Below are 13,415 nucleotides of genomic sequence, written 5' to 3' on the forward strand. Positions count from 1 at the left end.
TCCTTGGGCATGTCTGCTCTAGGCCTCAGTATCCTTATTTGTAAAATGAGAACAATAATCATAAACAATGCATGGAGCATTTGGCATAGTACCTAGCTCTGAAAAGGTGCTTGATAAATGGTAATCATTATTTTTAAAGCAGCAGGAGTAAGCATGCTGTTACCAGGCAGGGTGCTAGGCTCCTGACCCACATAGATGGAATTTTTACTTTGGGCTTCTCTGAAGTGTGGTAGTATCATCCCCATTTTATAAAAGAGGAAACAAGTCATTTGTTTGAAATTTTATCTAAGGTAATGAATGGCACCACTAAAATAGCCCACTGTGTTTCATTCCAAAGCCTAAGGCTTTTCCAGAACACTCAAATGTCTCTTAAAGTGTCAAACAAGATACACGGACAAGAAAGCCCTCAGAATAAAGCAAGGCTTCCTGAGGACAGATGCAGTTTAGTGTGGCTTCATGAAGGAGCTGAGAGTTTGCCAGCAAGAAGGATGTACCTGGGGAGGCAAGAGAGCGGGTGTGTGCTGGGGAACCTGTCTTTTCAGATTGGGCTGTCTGGGTGGTGGAGTAAAGCCAGTAGCAAAGGGCCTCATTGCTAGTTGAACCAGTTTGGACCTTAACCTGTAGGTAGTGCGTAGAATGTGGCCAAGTCTGGAGGTGCATTGAGTAAGAAGTAGGAGGACCTTTCTTATTTGGGAGATTGGAGGTAGCAAACAAGAAGGCGATGGCCTGGAGGACAGTAGCTGTGAGAAAGAGGAGACCCTTGGCTGACTCTTTCTGGGGGCCCAAGAAGAGGGGTGAGTGAATGGCAGGACTGCAAACCCACCATGGGAGAACGACAGTGCTGGTCACAGAAGGGAGGGCTCCCGGGATGGGCGTGGACGTATGACCACATTTTTACCCAGGACCCACCATGTGCGGAAGATCTAATAGAAATGCCCCGTAAACGGTCATTATGGTCTGTCATGAAACGTCCCCCAATGGCTCATGTGCTGAGGGCTTGACTCTGGTGTGGTGATGTTCAGAGGTGGGGCGTTGGGGAGGTGATTGGATCACGAGGGCTCTGGACTTATGAGTGGGTTAATCCACTTGGGATTCGTGATTTGAGTGGACACTGGGAGTGACAGAAACTGCAGGAGGTGGAACCTAGTGGAGGGAAGTGGGTCCATGGGGATGTGCTCTTGGGAACTGTATGTTCTTCCTGGTCCCTTCCTCTCATGCTGTCTCTGTTCCCTGGCTGCCAGGAAGTGGGCAGCTTTCCTCTTCCATGCCTTTCTGCCTTGCATTATGCCCAAAGTAGTGGAGCCCTCTGACTATGGATTGAAACTGTGAGCCAAAATGAATCTCTCCTCCATTAAGATGTTCATGTCAGGTATTTTGGTCACAGTAATAAAAAGCTAGCACAGCAGTGGAGGGCTGAGCGCATCCAGAGCTGGCAGCTCTGTTCACCATGAACCATGATGGCCGGCAGTCCTCTAGTACAGAGGCCTAGACCTGCACTGTCCAGTAAGAGATCTACTAGCCATGTGTGGCTGATTAAATTAATTTAGTTAAAATTAATTTAATTTTTTAAAAATTTCAGTTTCTTATTTGCTTTAGCCATATTTGGGGTGTTCAAATGTGGCTAGTGGCTACTGTATTGGACAGCACAGTTATAGAACACTTTGTTATCAAAAATGGTTCTGCAGCACTGGTCTAGATCTTCAAGAGTATCAATAAGTAACTTAGTGTCCCAGAGGAGGAAATGGAGCAAAAGTTAGAGACAGAAGGAATCACTGAACTAATAAATCACAATGCTGCATCTCAGACAGTTCTCAAAAGTAATGGGATATTTTGCTAGGCTGCTTGTAATCCTGGCTACTTGGGAGGCTGAGGCAGGAGGATCACAAGTTTGAGGCCAGCCTTGACAACTTAGCAATACCCTATCTTAAAATAAAAACAAAAAAGGCTGGGAACATGACTTAGTGGTAGAGTTTCAATCCCCAGTACCTCAAAAAAAGAATAAGAAAGAAGCAGGTATTTTTATTTTGGTTTGAGTTTGGTTTGTTTCTTTGCATCAAAAAGCAGAGTCCCACATCATTGGTAGGGCTGGCCTTAAGACATTGAAATTAAGTCCTTGCCTTCTACCTTTGTTTTGTAGGTCTGGAGCTTTCTCAGGTCTGGTTTGGCTTTTAGAGCACCTTTTGCCATGGAGTAAAGGATAGCCTCAAGTTAAAGCTAACCCTGGGAGAAGAAGACAGCAACTATAGGAGGCAGATAACTTTGTTCTGACGAGGAAGCGGAGACTTGGGGAAGTTAGATTTGCCCAATTTGCCCAGAGTCCCACAGCTAGTAAAAGTCAGGGCCAGAAATAGAACCTAAGTCTCTGACTCCAAATCCCAGTACTGAGAAATGACCATTAACACTTTGGTGGATTCCCATCCAGACTTTCTATGTGTTTATGTCTCCTAGTCTGTTTTCTTTTGCTGTATCAAAGCATCTGATGCTGCATGGTGCTAAGAGAGGTTATTTAGCTTGCAGTCTTGAAGAGTAAAAGTTCAAGACCCAGCTACCCTATCTGTTCAGCCTCTGGTGAGGGCCTTGTGGTGGATGGCATACGGTGGGAGCAGTGCACGTGGGAGAGACCACACCACGAGACAGGAAGTCAGAGGATTTGGGGCAGCCTTGTTCTTTCTATAACAGCTTACTCTTTTTTTTAGAACTGGAGTTGAACCCAGGGGTATTTTACCACTGAGCTACATACCCAGTCCTTTTTATTTTTGAGACAGGGTCTTGCTAAGTTGCTAAGGCTGACCTCAAATTTGCAATCCTCCTGCTTCGGGCTCCTGAGTTGTTGGGTTTATAGGTATGCACCACTGTGCCTAGATTATAACAGTTCACTTTTGAGGGAAATTCTACAAGAACCCTGAATAGTTCAGAACACCACTCTCATTGATTAAATTACCTCCCCATAGACCCCACCTCTGAAAGGATCCACCATCACTCAACATTGCTACATGGAGAACTGAGCTTCCAGTGAATCTTTGGGGTTAAGCCACATCCAAACCATAGCAGTATGTGTCTATGTAATACTTGTGTGTGGTTATCAATGTGATACAGATGAGCGTAGACTTATGCTCCAGTCTTTGCTAGTGGGTATGGGTACATTAGGGCTTACTCATAGCTGCCATCCTTGGTGACTTGTTGGCAGTTCTGAGCTCCGGAAAGCTCTGAAGGCTGAAAATGATTTTCTTGTATGTTTGGCCCAAGCTTAATTTGGGCTCAGTTTGGCACTAAGAATTGCTTTTACTGATATGAAACTATTTATAGACTTTATTTTCCCACTAAGTGTCATTATTCATGAGTTATACCATGCCTTGTATTCTGCTGGGGTTGTTGTAGTATATGGTATATGGGGTATATTGTAGTATATGGGGGTATTGTAGTATATGGTAGTATATAGTATATGGTATATGGTATAGGTAGTATATTATCTTTCTAAGAATCCCCCAAATTCATTCCAAAATGCATTTGCTCAGAGGGTTCTGGATAAGGGATTGTGGGGCTCTTTCAGGCTACACTGCTGCTTGGGCTAAAAAGGAGCCTCAGGAGCCAACACTGTCCATTTAGCAAGGCATGTGAGAGGAGTTTTGAATCCCTAAGGTGTGCAGTGCAAAGCGCAGAAATTGCAAGACAATTCCAGCACTTCTGTGCTTTTTTCACATTGAGATCAAGCTGGAGGCTTTTTTCCCTCATATTTTTTTATCAGTGCTTTATAATTGTACACAGTGGTGAGATTTATTGTTATACATTTGTACATGCACACATCTTAGTATAATTTGGTCAATATTGTTCCCCAGTAAATCCCCCTTCCCTCCCTACTTCCCTCCTCTGGTCCCGTTCCTGTACTCTGCTGATCTCCCTTCCATTTTCTTGAGATGCTCCCACCTGTCTTTTCCTGTTTCCGCTTTTTAAGCTGGAGTTTTTACTGTGATTGACTTACTAGGTAGTTTCCTACTGGGAAATGCCTTTAGTTGTAGGCATGAAAGGTGGTCATGGGGGATGCACCCAGAAATCACCACTGAGAAATGACCTGAGCATGAGAAGAAAATTGAGGCTATTTGTTAAGTGTGCATTTCATGACTGCCTAGTATGGACCCTGTATTTTGGCAAAGCAGGAGCCACTGAGAATAGACATTGGAGCCTACTCCCCCAAAGCTTGTGGTATCGCTAAAGAGGTAAGGTTTTGAAAACAGTTAAACCCAGTTATGATTCCGTTATTAAGAATACCTTGACGGAAATAAGTCCTTTGTGAGACTGTAAGGAGAGGGCCAGAGACAGCTTTCTGAAGATGACTCCTGAATTGAGCCTTGAAGTTGAAGGTCGAGTTCATAGTTCACCACATGATGGTGGGAGGTTCAGATATATTCAGGATCAACTTTGCAAAGTGTAAAAATATACCCAGGATCAGGGGTAGGATGAGGAGGCAACATCTGGAAAGGTAAATTTGTGTGACTGGATTGGGGGGTCGGGGAGCACAGGTTGGAGTGGGGGTGGAAGGGGGCTAGAGGGGCATTTGCAGCTGTTTACAGAGGACTTGTGTGTAACTCAGAGGTTAGTTTTATTTCAAAAGTGATATAAATTATTGAGTGCTTAGATTTGTGTTTTCTAGATGTTGGCAGGCTGGATTGGAGAAGGTGAAGATGGAGGTAAGGAGATCGTTAATTGGGCTTTGCAGAAATACTGAAGACCTGAACTAAGGCATGGCAGTAGTGATAGGGACAAGGGTCAGATTTAAAAGTGTTCAGCAGAGGGAATTCATAGGCTTGACAACAGGATGTAAGAAGAAAGGAAAGATCCCAGAAGTCGTCTATTAAATTGAGTGACAATGGGTTGGAGGTCTGAGGTTGGAAAAAAGGGCAGAGTGGAGTAGGGAAGCAGGAAAGGAGAAAGGACAGGAAGTTGTGGCCAGGGAGGGAATCATGACACTTCGTAATGGTAAACTTGGTAAAGAGCTGCTGACAACCAGCTTCCGTGCCAGATTTTGGGGATTTTCTGAGAAGACTGCCCTGTGGCTGAAAATTCCCCACATCATGCCTTACAGTTTCCATCTGAAGAGTCGTGTTCCAGTCCCTGCTGGACTGAGCCCAGGGAGAGGTCTCATGTGAGAGTATCGGCAAGATGCAGGCCTGCAAGGCGGTTTCCGCACTGGTAGCTTCCTACCCACAGACATAAGCCGAATCCACAGGGACAGATCACTTGTGCCCTGGAGATGTCCTTTCAACCTGGCAGTTAGGAAGTATCCAAAGAAAGAAAATCCTGAGGATGTCCTCAGAAAGCACTGACATGTGGAAACAGCACTCATAATTCCTTTGAAAAGCATAGGTGCCTTTGCATGTTCTAAAGCCCCCAAAACTGTTTATGTTGAAGTCCCTATTTTATAGATGAAGAAACTAAGACCCAAAGAGAGGAAGTGACTTCTCAAGTCACACAGGAAGATGATGGTAGAGTGGACTTCGACGGTAGTGTCCTGATTCTTTCATGTCTGTAGTACATGGAGTGTCTGTTGTGCCCCAGACACTGGATGCATCCTGGGGAAATGGCATGAAGACAACCAGTCGTCGCCTCAGGGTACAACTTTTAGTGAGAATGGCATCCAGTAATTAGTAAATACATAAATAGATAAATAAATAAGTATATTGTAAATGTGATTTAATATCAAATGGTACTAGTTATTTTATTTTTGCAGTGCTGGGATCAAACTCGGGGCCTTATGCACGTGAGTGCTCTACCCCTGAGCCACACCCACAGCCCTTCAGATGGTACTAGTTCTAAGAGATAAAAATTTTAAAAGCTGGGCTGTAGTTCCCACACCGTGTGCTAAACAACACAGAGACTCTGCAGTGATCCTCACAGGGACATTGTGGGAGATTTAAAAATGTCAGGGTCAACAGGAACCACTAGCTCACAGTTTCAACAGTGGACAGTGCTGCATTCTTATGATGAGATCATATTTTTACAAACTTGGGATTTTGGTGGCCGCTGTGATTTAATGCATGTCCCTATTCAAAATGCTTGAGACTGAAAATGTTTCAGTTAATGGATTTGTTTTCTAGATTTTGGAGTATTTGCGTATACATAATGAGATACTTTGGGGATAGGACCCAAGTCTAAACATGAAATGTACTGTGTTTCATAAACATCTTATGCACATAGCCAGGAGGTAATTTTTTAGTGCAATATCTTTAATAATTTCATGCTTGAAACAAAATTTGGTGGTGTAGAATTTTCCACTGTGGCATCATGATGGCACTTAAAAAGTTTTGGATTTCAGACATTTTGGATTAAATATGTTCAGTCTGTTCTGTGCTTAAACCGTGTGAATTATTGTGTGTGGGAGGTCCACCCGATTCCAAGATTTGAGAAGTGTGTAGTATAACAGGCATACATTGGTGAATAACTGCAGTTAATTTTTGTTTTTGTTTTGTTTTGTTTTGTTTTGGTAGTGCTGGGGTTGGAACCTGGATCTCAGAGGTGCTAGACGAGTGCCCTGAGCTATATCCCCAGCCTGGGAATTGTAGTTAGGATGAAATGGAAGCTGGGTATGATGGTGTATGCCTGTAATCCCAGCGGCTGAGGAGGTTGAGGCAGGAGAATCACAAGTTCAAGACCAACTTCAGCAACTTAGGCTCTCAGCAATTTAGGAAGACTCTGTCTCAAAAAATAAAAAGGACTAAGATCTAGCTCAAGGATAAAGGACCCGGATTCAATCCTCAGTACATAAAAAGAGAGAAATGGAAGGATTTTTTTTTTTTTTTTTTTCTATTCATGGTCGTTTTTTCAAACTGCTACTAAGTTCCGAAGACTTAAATACATATTACTTTTATTTGACCCTAACTACTTTAGACTGTTAGATATTTCTTATGGCTTAAAGGTGTCTTGAAAAAACAATTGAGACAGGAGGGTACTGTGAACTGAGAGAGCTCTGGAGTACTGGCTTGGAGTGACGTGAGGCGGTGGGGCCTCGCATGGCGTCAGAATCAGCTTCAGGTGTTTGAAATGAAGGGGGATGATTGATGGGGGTCTGGAGGAAGCACATTCCAGACAGAGGGACCAGCGAGAGCAAAGTTCCTGAGTTGGCAATGAGCTTGACATGCTCCAGGAACAGCAAAAAACAAAGTGTGGCAGGGTCTCAGTGAGTGAGGTCGGAGAGGTGTTAGAGGCCTTGTCCTCATAAACTCTGTTTAGGGGGTTGGATTTTATTCTCAAGGTGATGGAAGCTACTTGAAGTTCCTTCATCTGATATAGTGATGTGATTTTTTTTTTTTTTCAAAGTTTATTCTGGCTGCTATTGGGGACACCAACTGTAGGGGCGTGTGCATGGGAGCACACAAGACAGGAAGCTGCTGTTGTAGGCGCGGCAAGAACTTCAGGGTATATGTTTGAAAGTAGAACTTGCCTGAGTTGCTGATGAATTAGATGTGGATGTGAGCAGGAAAACGTCTCGGGTGGCTCCTGGGTTTTTGGTCTGAGCAAGCGGTTGAATGATGGTGACATTTAACTGAGATGAAGAAGGTAGAGCAGGGAGGCCAGGCATAAGAATCTGGAGCTCTGGTGGAAGGTCCAGGCTGGAGATGTAATGTTGAGAGTGATTGACATATTGGTGGTTTTGAAAACCCTGAGGCTATGAGGTCATGAGATGAGGAAAAGTTAGAGAAGTCCTAGTCTGGGACCTTGCTTGGGATCTTCCTGGGGATGTCAGGGCAGGGTATGGAGAAGGAAAGGAGCCTTCCTGGACTAAAGAAAGTAAAGTGATCTTCTATTAAGTACTGGAAAGAGGTGGAAGTGAACTAGGCTGAAAACAGAACTGACCATTGGATTTGGCACCAGAAGGTTATGGGCATCTTGGCAGAAGCAGTTGCAGTGGAGACAGGGCTGATTGCAGGGGTTGAGAAGAGACTGGGATGTGAAGTGCACAGCCTGTTCACATTCCCTTGGTTTTTACCTAATGTACTTCTCTGTTCCAGGGTCCCATCTAGGTCACCACATTAGAGTTAGTTGTCCTTTCTCCTTAGGCTCTTGGCTGGGGCTGTTTGAGACTTCCTTTGTTTTTGATGAACTTGAAAGTTCTGAGGGTACTGATCAAGACCCTCCATTTGGATTTATCTGATGTGTTTCTCATTAGACTGTGGAAGGACCCCAGAGGTGAAGTTTCGTTCTCCTTGGTCACACCAAGGGTACATTCTAACATGACTTACTCTGTTTGATGTGAGACTTGACCACCTGGCCAAGGAAGTGTTTGTCAGATTTCTCCCCTGTAATGTTTTCATTTTCCCCTTTCCATACTGTAGTCTGGAAGGAAGTCATGTATGCAGCCCATACTTAAGGAGTGGGAGGTTGTGCTCTACCTCCTCGAAGATGAGCTATTTATATAAATTATTTGGAATTCTTCATGAAAGAGTTGTCTCTTCTCTCCTGTTTATTTTTTTGTTCAGTTATTACCAATGGACTGACGAATACTTATTTTACATATTGACTTATAATCCATTGCTACTTTATTTATTTTATTGCTTAGATTGTTCCCACTTTGCCCAGTGGGAGCTCTTGCACTTGTTTAGTTGGCTGCTGTGTCTTTTTAACATATCCTCATTATTGTGGCTGGGTGGGGATTTTTTTTTTTTCAGCACTGTCTTACTTTTTGGCACTGCAAGATGTTTTGGGCTCATTTTGTATGTTCGTGTTCCAGTCCTAAAATAGTCATGCTTCCTAGTAACTGAGATCCTTTTATTGGAGAATGGTATTAGAAATCAAAATCTGAAGCCAGACACAGGGTACCTACCTGTAATCCCAGCAACTCAGGAGGCTGAGGCAGGAGGATCGTTAACTTTGAGGACAACCTCATCAATTTATTGAGATTCCCATCTCAAAATAAAAAGGGCTGGGGGTGTGGCTTAGTGGTTAGGGGTCAAGGGTTCAATCCCCAGTACAAAAACAAACAACAAAAATCCCAAGGAAGAAAGAAACCAAGATCTGGGTATTAGAGTGTGCTCATTGTTGTGTTCTTGCTTCTGGGTTCTCTCAACTGACAGAGCCACGAAATATGTATGTATATTCTTGCTTATTTATATAAACGTATCTATAAATATTTTTACATGTAACCCTTTCTATATCAAGCTGAATATGAATGCATAAGATGTCTCCAACTCTAATCCCTTGCCACATGAATTATTCTAGTTTCTTCCCTTTGCTTATCTGGAACCTCCCACTCCAACAGTGGGACACCTGTCTCCCACCATCCACAGTCCATTCATGCTATTGTTCAAACCAGTGTACATGTGTAGTGGGTTCAGAATTGTTAATTCATACCCCCATGGGACAGTGCAGTCAACTGGAGCACAGTGCTTACATACAATTCCATTTGCTGGTTAGTCTTACAGACTCCACTCATTGCCAAAGTTACTAAGAACTTTCCCCCCTACCCCTTTCAGTGTGTTTGTTTCATACATTTGTGATAGAGTTGGATTCTTTTGTCATTTTCTACATCCCCTGATTTCCTAAATGAGTTTTTGTATTGTTTTGTTTTTGCAGTGCTGGGAATCAGGGCCTTGCACATGCTAAATACGAAATAATTTTTTGAAATGTGTGTAAGTTAGAGCCTGGTGCCGTGGAAACTGCCTGTAGTCCCAGTTGTTTGGAAGGCTGAGGCAGGAGCGTCCCTTAAGCCCAAGAGTTCAAGGCCAGTCTGTGCAACATAGTGAGATCCCATCTCTTGAAAAAATTGCATGTATTAAGGTTCATTCTTTGTGCAATAAAGTCCTTTAGGTTTTTTAAACCCATAGATAGTGTCATGTATCCATTATTTTAGTTTCTTCCAGAATAGCTTCCCTGCCCTAAGAGATACTCTGTCCTTCATTTATTTAGCCCCTCCCACCCCCACAACCCTTGGTTACCGTGTCGGTATGCTATCTCTAAGATACTTAGCCTTACCCAGAATGTTATATAACTGGAATCATATAGCATATGGTCTTTTCAGACTGACTTTTTACTTAACAATACGCATTTGAGATTCATTATTGTCTTTTTGTGGTTTGATAACTCATTCCTTTTTATTACTGAAGATATTTATTTACACGGATGTGCTGTAGTTTGTTTATCCATTCACCTATTGAGAGACATTTTGATTGCTTTTAGTTTGAGCAATTGTAAATATTTGGGTGCAGTTTTTTATGTGGACATTAATTTTCATATTAATAGGTACCTGTGAGTGTGATTGCTTGATCAAATGGTAAGACTATTAAGCTGTGGAGGAAAGTGCCAAATTGTCTTCCAGAGTAACCATGACATTTTCTATGTGTGTGAGCAATGAAATGAGTGTTGGTCTCTATCCTTCTCAGCAACTGGTATTGTCACTTTAGAAATTTCAGACATTCTAACAGGTGACCTGGTATGCCATTCACTAACTCAAAAGCTTATTTCTCTAAGTTTTGTAGCTTCATAAAGCAAGAGAGTAGAATACAGCTGGGCATTTGGTTTCCAGAAGTAATTTTTAAGTAACCATGGGACAATGGGACTCTCAACACAACCCGTTCGAATTCTCCCTTTCTTGTTTTCATTGTATGTTGAAGGTAATGGGAAGATCACTTTAAACATCCCAGAAGAATGCCATAGTTTGAGCTGTGGGACCAGCTCCTAGTGTTTTCCAAGGGACCCACACCTAGTGTTTTCTGTTGAGTCATTGAGTGATTGCGCCGCTTGCACTGGGTGGTGTGCTAGACTGATCTGTGGGGTGTAGTCTCATCCTCAGTAAACTTCCAGTCCACTGGGGAGAAAAAGCAGCATGCAGCAGTCGAGGCCATCATGGAGAGGTAGAGGGAGCTGTGGACGTGGTCTAGGAAGGGGCAAGAAGGGCTCCTGGGAAGAAGTGACCTCTAAAACGCACGCTGTAGCAGGGGTTGGCTCACAGTGCTGTGACTGATCCCAGCCTGTTGCCTGCCATTGTGCAGCTTGTGAGCTAAGAATGGTTTTTACTTTTTTTTTTTATAAGACAGTCTCTATTTTGCCCGGTCTTCCCCAAACTCCTGAACTAAAGTAACCCTCCTGCTTCAGCCTCCTGAATAGCTGCAACTACAAATGTTTAAATGTTTGAAAAGACTAAAGAAACATTTTGTGACACATGAAAATTATAGGAGATTCACATCTCAGGGTCAACATATAAAACTTTATTTGCACTCTGATTGCAGAGCCAAGCAGTTGCAACACAGGCTGTAAGGCTTGCAAAGCCTAGGACATTTACTCTTTGACCCTTTTAGAAAAAGTTTGCTGACCCCTGCTCACAGGATGGATAGGAGTTAGCTGCCAACACATAACGAGTTAGAAAGATGGAAGTTTCTGATGCGATCTCTGCATAGCTGCAGTGACTTGATATGCTTACAATCTGGCATCTAGCAGGTAGTGGCCAGAGAACTGATGAGTGATGTGCCTGGATAGGTGGCAGCATCCAGACAAGAAAGAACCTTGGCAACCATATGAAGGGATTTGGGTTTATTCAGTAGGAGTCTTTAAAAAGTGTAAAGTGAGGCGAGCAAATTTACTTGAAAAAAAAAAAAAATCCTTCCATAATGTAGAGCTTGGGTTGGAGAGGGAGGGGTAAGAAAAGAGGCAGGGAGACTAGTTGGGGCTTTTGTGGTTGTTCAGTTGAAGTACTGGTAACCTGGACTGCTGCAGTGACATTGGAGATAGGAGTATATGGATTTGAGAGGCATTTCCAAAGCCAAATTGAAAGACCTTCATGTCTTTGTCCTTTCAGGCCACTATAATAAAATATATAATCTGGATGGTTGTTTCTCACAGTTCTGGACAGGACCAAAGCTCCAGTAGATTCATTGTCTGGCCAGGGCCCACTTCCTGATTTTACTGCCTCTTCTGTGTCCTTCTGTGGCAAAAGTAGGAACTCTGCCTCCTCAGCTCTTTATGAGGGCACTAATCCCATTTCAGAGGGCTCCACCCTCATGACCTAAACACTTCCCACAGGCCCCATCTCCTAATACCATCACTTTGGGGTTTATGGTTTCCACATATGGAAGGGAGGGACATAAACATTCCCAGCATTCGATGATTGATTGGAGGCACAGAAGTGTAGCTGTCTTCATGTTAATAAAATAAAATAAAAAGCTGTTTTTATTTTTACTTTTGAAAAGTTTGTTTTTCTGGTTCAAGATATACAAATGCACATATAAACACACACTATTGTAAACAATGATAAAATCTGTGAGAAATCCATGTTTATTAACCGTCGTCAGAGCAGAATTCTTCAGGAGTGTTTCACGCCTCTAGTCTTCTTCCCATAACTTGTGAATTGATGTCGCCTCTCTGTGGCTTTGTCTTGTTCCCTGTTGACTAGAATTTTGGCTTCTAAGGGAGAAAGAAGTTCTTGGCAGATTAATTTCCTTTTTAGGTTTGTCTTGGTTTAACAAATCTCCCCAAATATTTCTTGTTGCGAGTCCTTGGGCTTTTTGGTTTTCAAGGCAATTTGTTGACAATGACAAACACTTCTCATTCCCAGAGCACTTAGGCCCTTTCCAATTTTAGATCTCTGACCTTTGCCTTTCTCTTCCGTGGAGCTGCAGTCGGACTTGCAGATGGTAGTAAGATCACTAGCTTCTATTTTATGATCTGTTGGGTGGCTATTAAAGTGCTTACTCTTACACGTCAACTTGTTTGATCTCTACAGTAAACCCATAACAAAGGAGGACCAGTCAAATTATTGAGATAAAAAGAGGGTGGCGCCAGGTATGGTGGCACATGCCTGTAATTCCAGCACCTGGGGAGGCTGAGGCAGGAGGAACGCAAGATCCAGGCCAGCCTTAACAATTTAGAGAGACCCAAAGCAGCTTAGGGAGGCCCTGTCTCAGAGTCAAAAATAAAACGGTCTGGGGATATAGATAGCCCATTGGTAAATTCAATCCCCAGTACCCTGCCCCCAATAAATAAAAAAGAGGGTGGCTTATTTGAGAGGCAGAAGATCAGTGAATAATAAAGCATATGATACAACTTAGGTTTTCATATTTTAGAGTTTTAAAAAAAACTTTTAGATGTTGATGGACTTTGTTTTATTAATTTATTTATATGGGCACTGAGAATGGAACTCAGTGTCTCACATGTGCTAGGCAAATGCTCTACCACTGAACCACAACCCCAGCCCCCTAGAATTTTTTTTTTTGTTGTTTTTTTTTGTTTTTGGGTGCTGGGGATCGAACCCAGGGCCTGGTACTTACAAGGCAAGCACTCTACCGCCTGAGCCATCTCCCCAGCCCCTAGAATTTTATTCTTACTATAAAGGGAGTTGGAGTAGCTAGAGTCGCTAGTCAGCAGTAGAGACTTCCTGGTGAAGTACATTTTCTCTCCATCCACCCTGTGGACCTTCACCCAGACACTAGCAT

The 13,415-nt window shown here is 42.9% G+C and overlaps 1 protein-coding gene across 1 annotated transcript in view; it reads left to right on the forward strand.

Annotated features, from left to right (window-relative positions):
* Positions 1 to 13,415, forward strand: part of Inpp5b (inositol polyphosphate-5-phosphatase B) — a 49,495-nt gene that overhangs the window by 15,983 nt on the left and 20,097 nt on the right.

The sequence above is a fragment of the Sciurus carolinensis genome, chromosome 1 (genome assembly GCF_902686445.1).
Source record: "Sciurus carolinensis chromosome 1, mSciCar1.2, whole genome shotgun sequence".
NCBI lineage: Eukaryota > Metazoa > Chordata > Mammalia > Rodentia > Sciuridae > Sciurus > Sciurus carolinensis.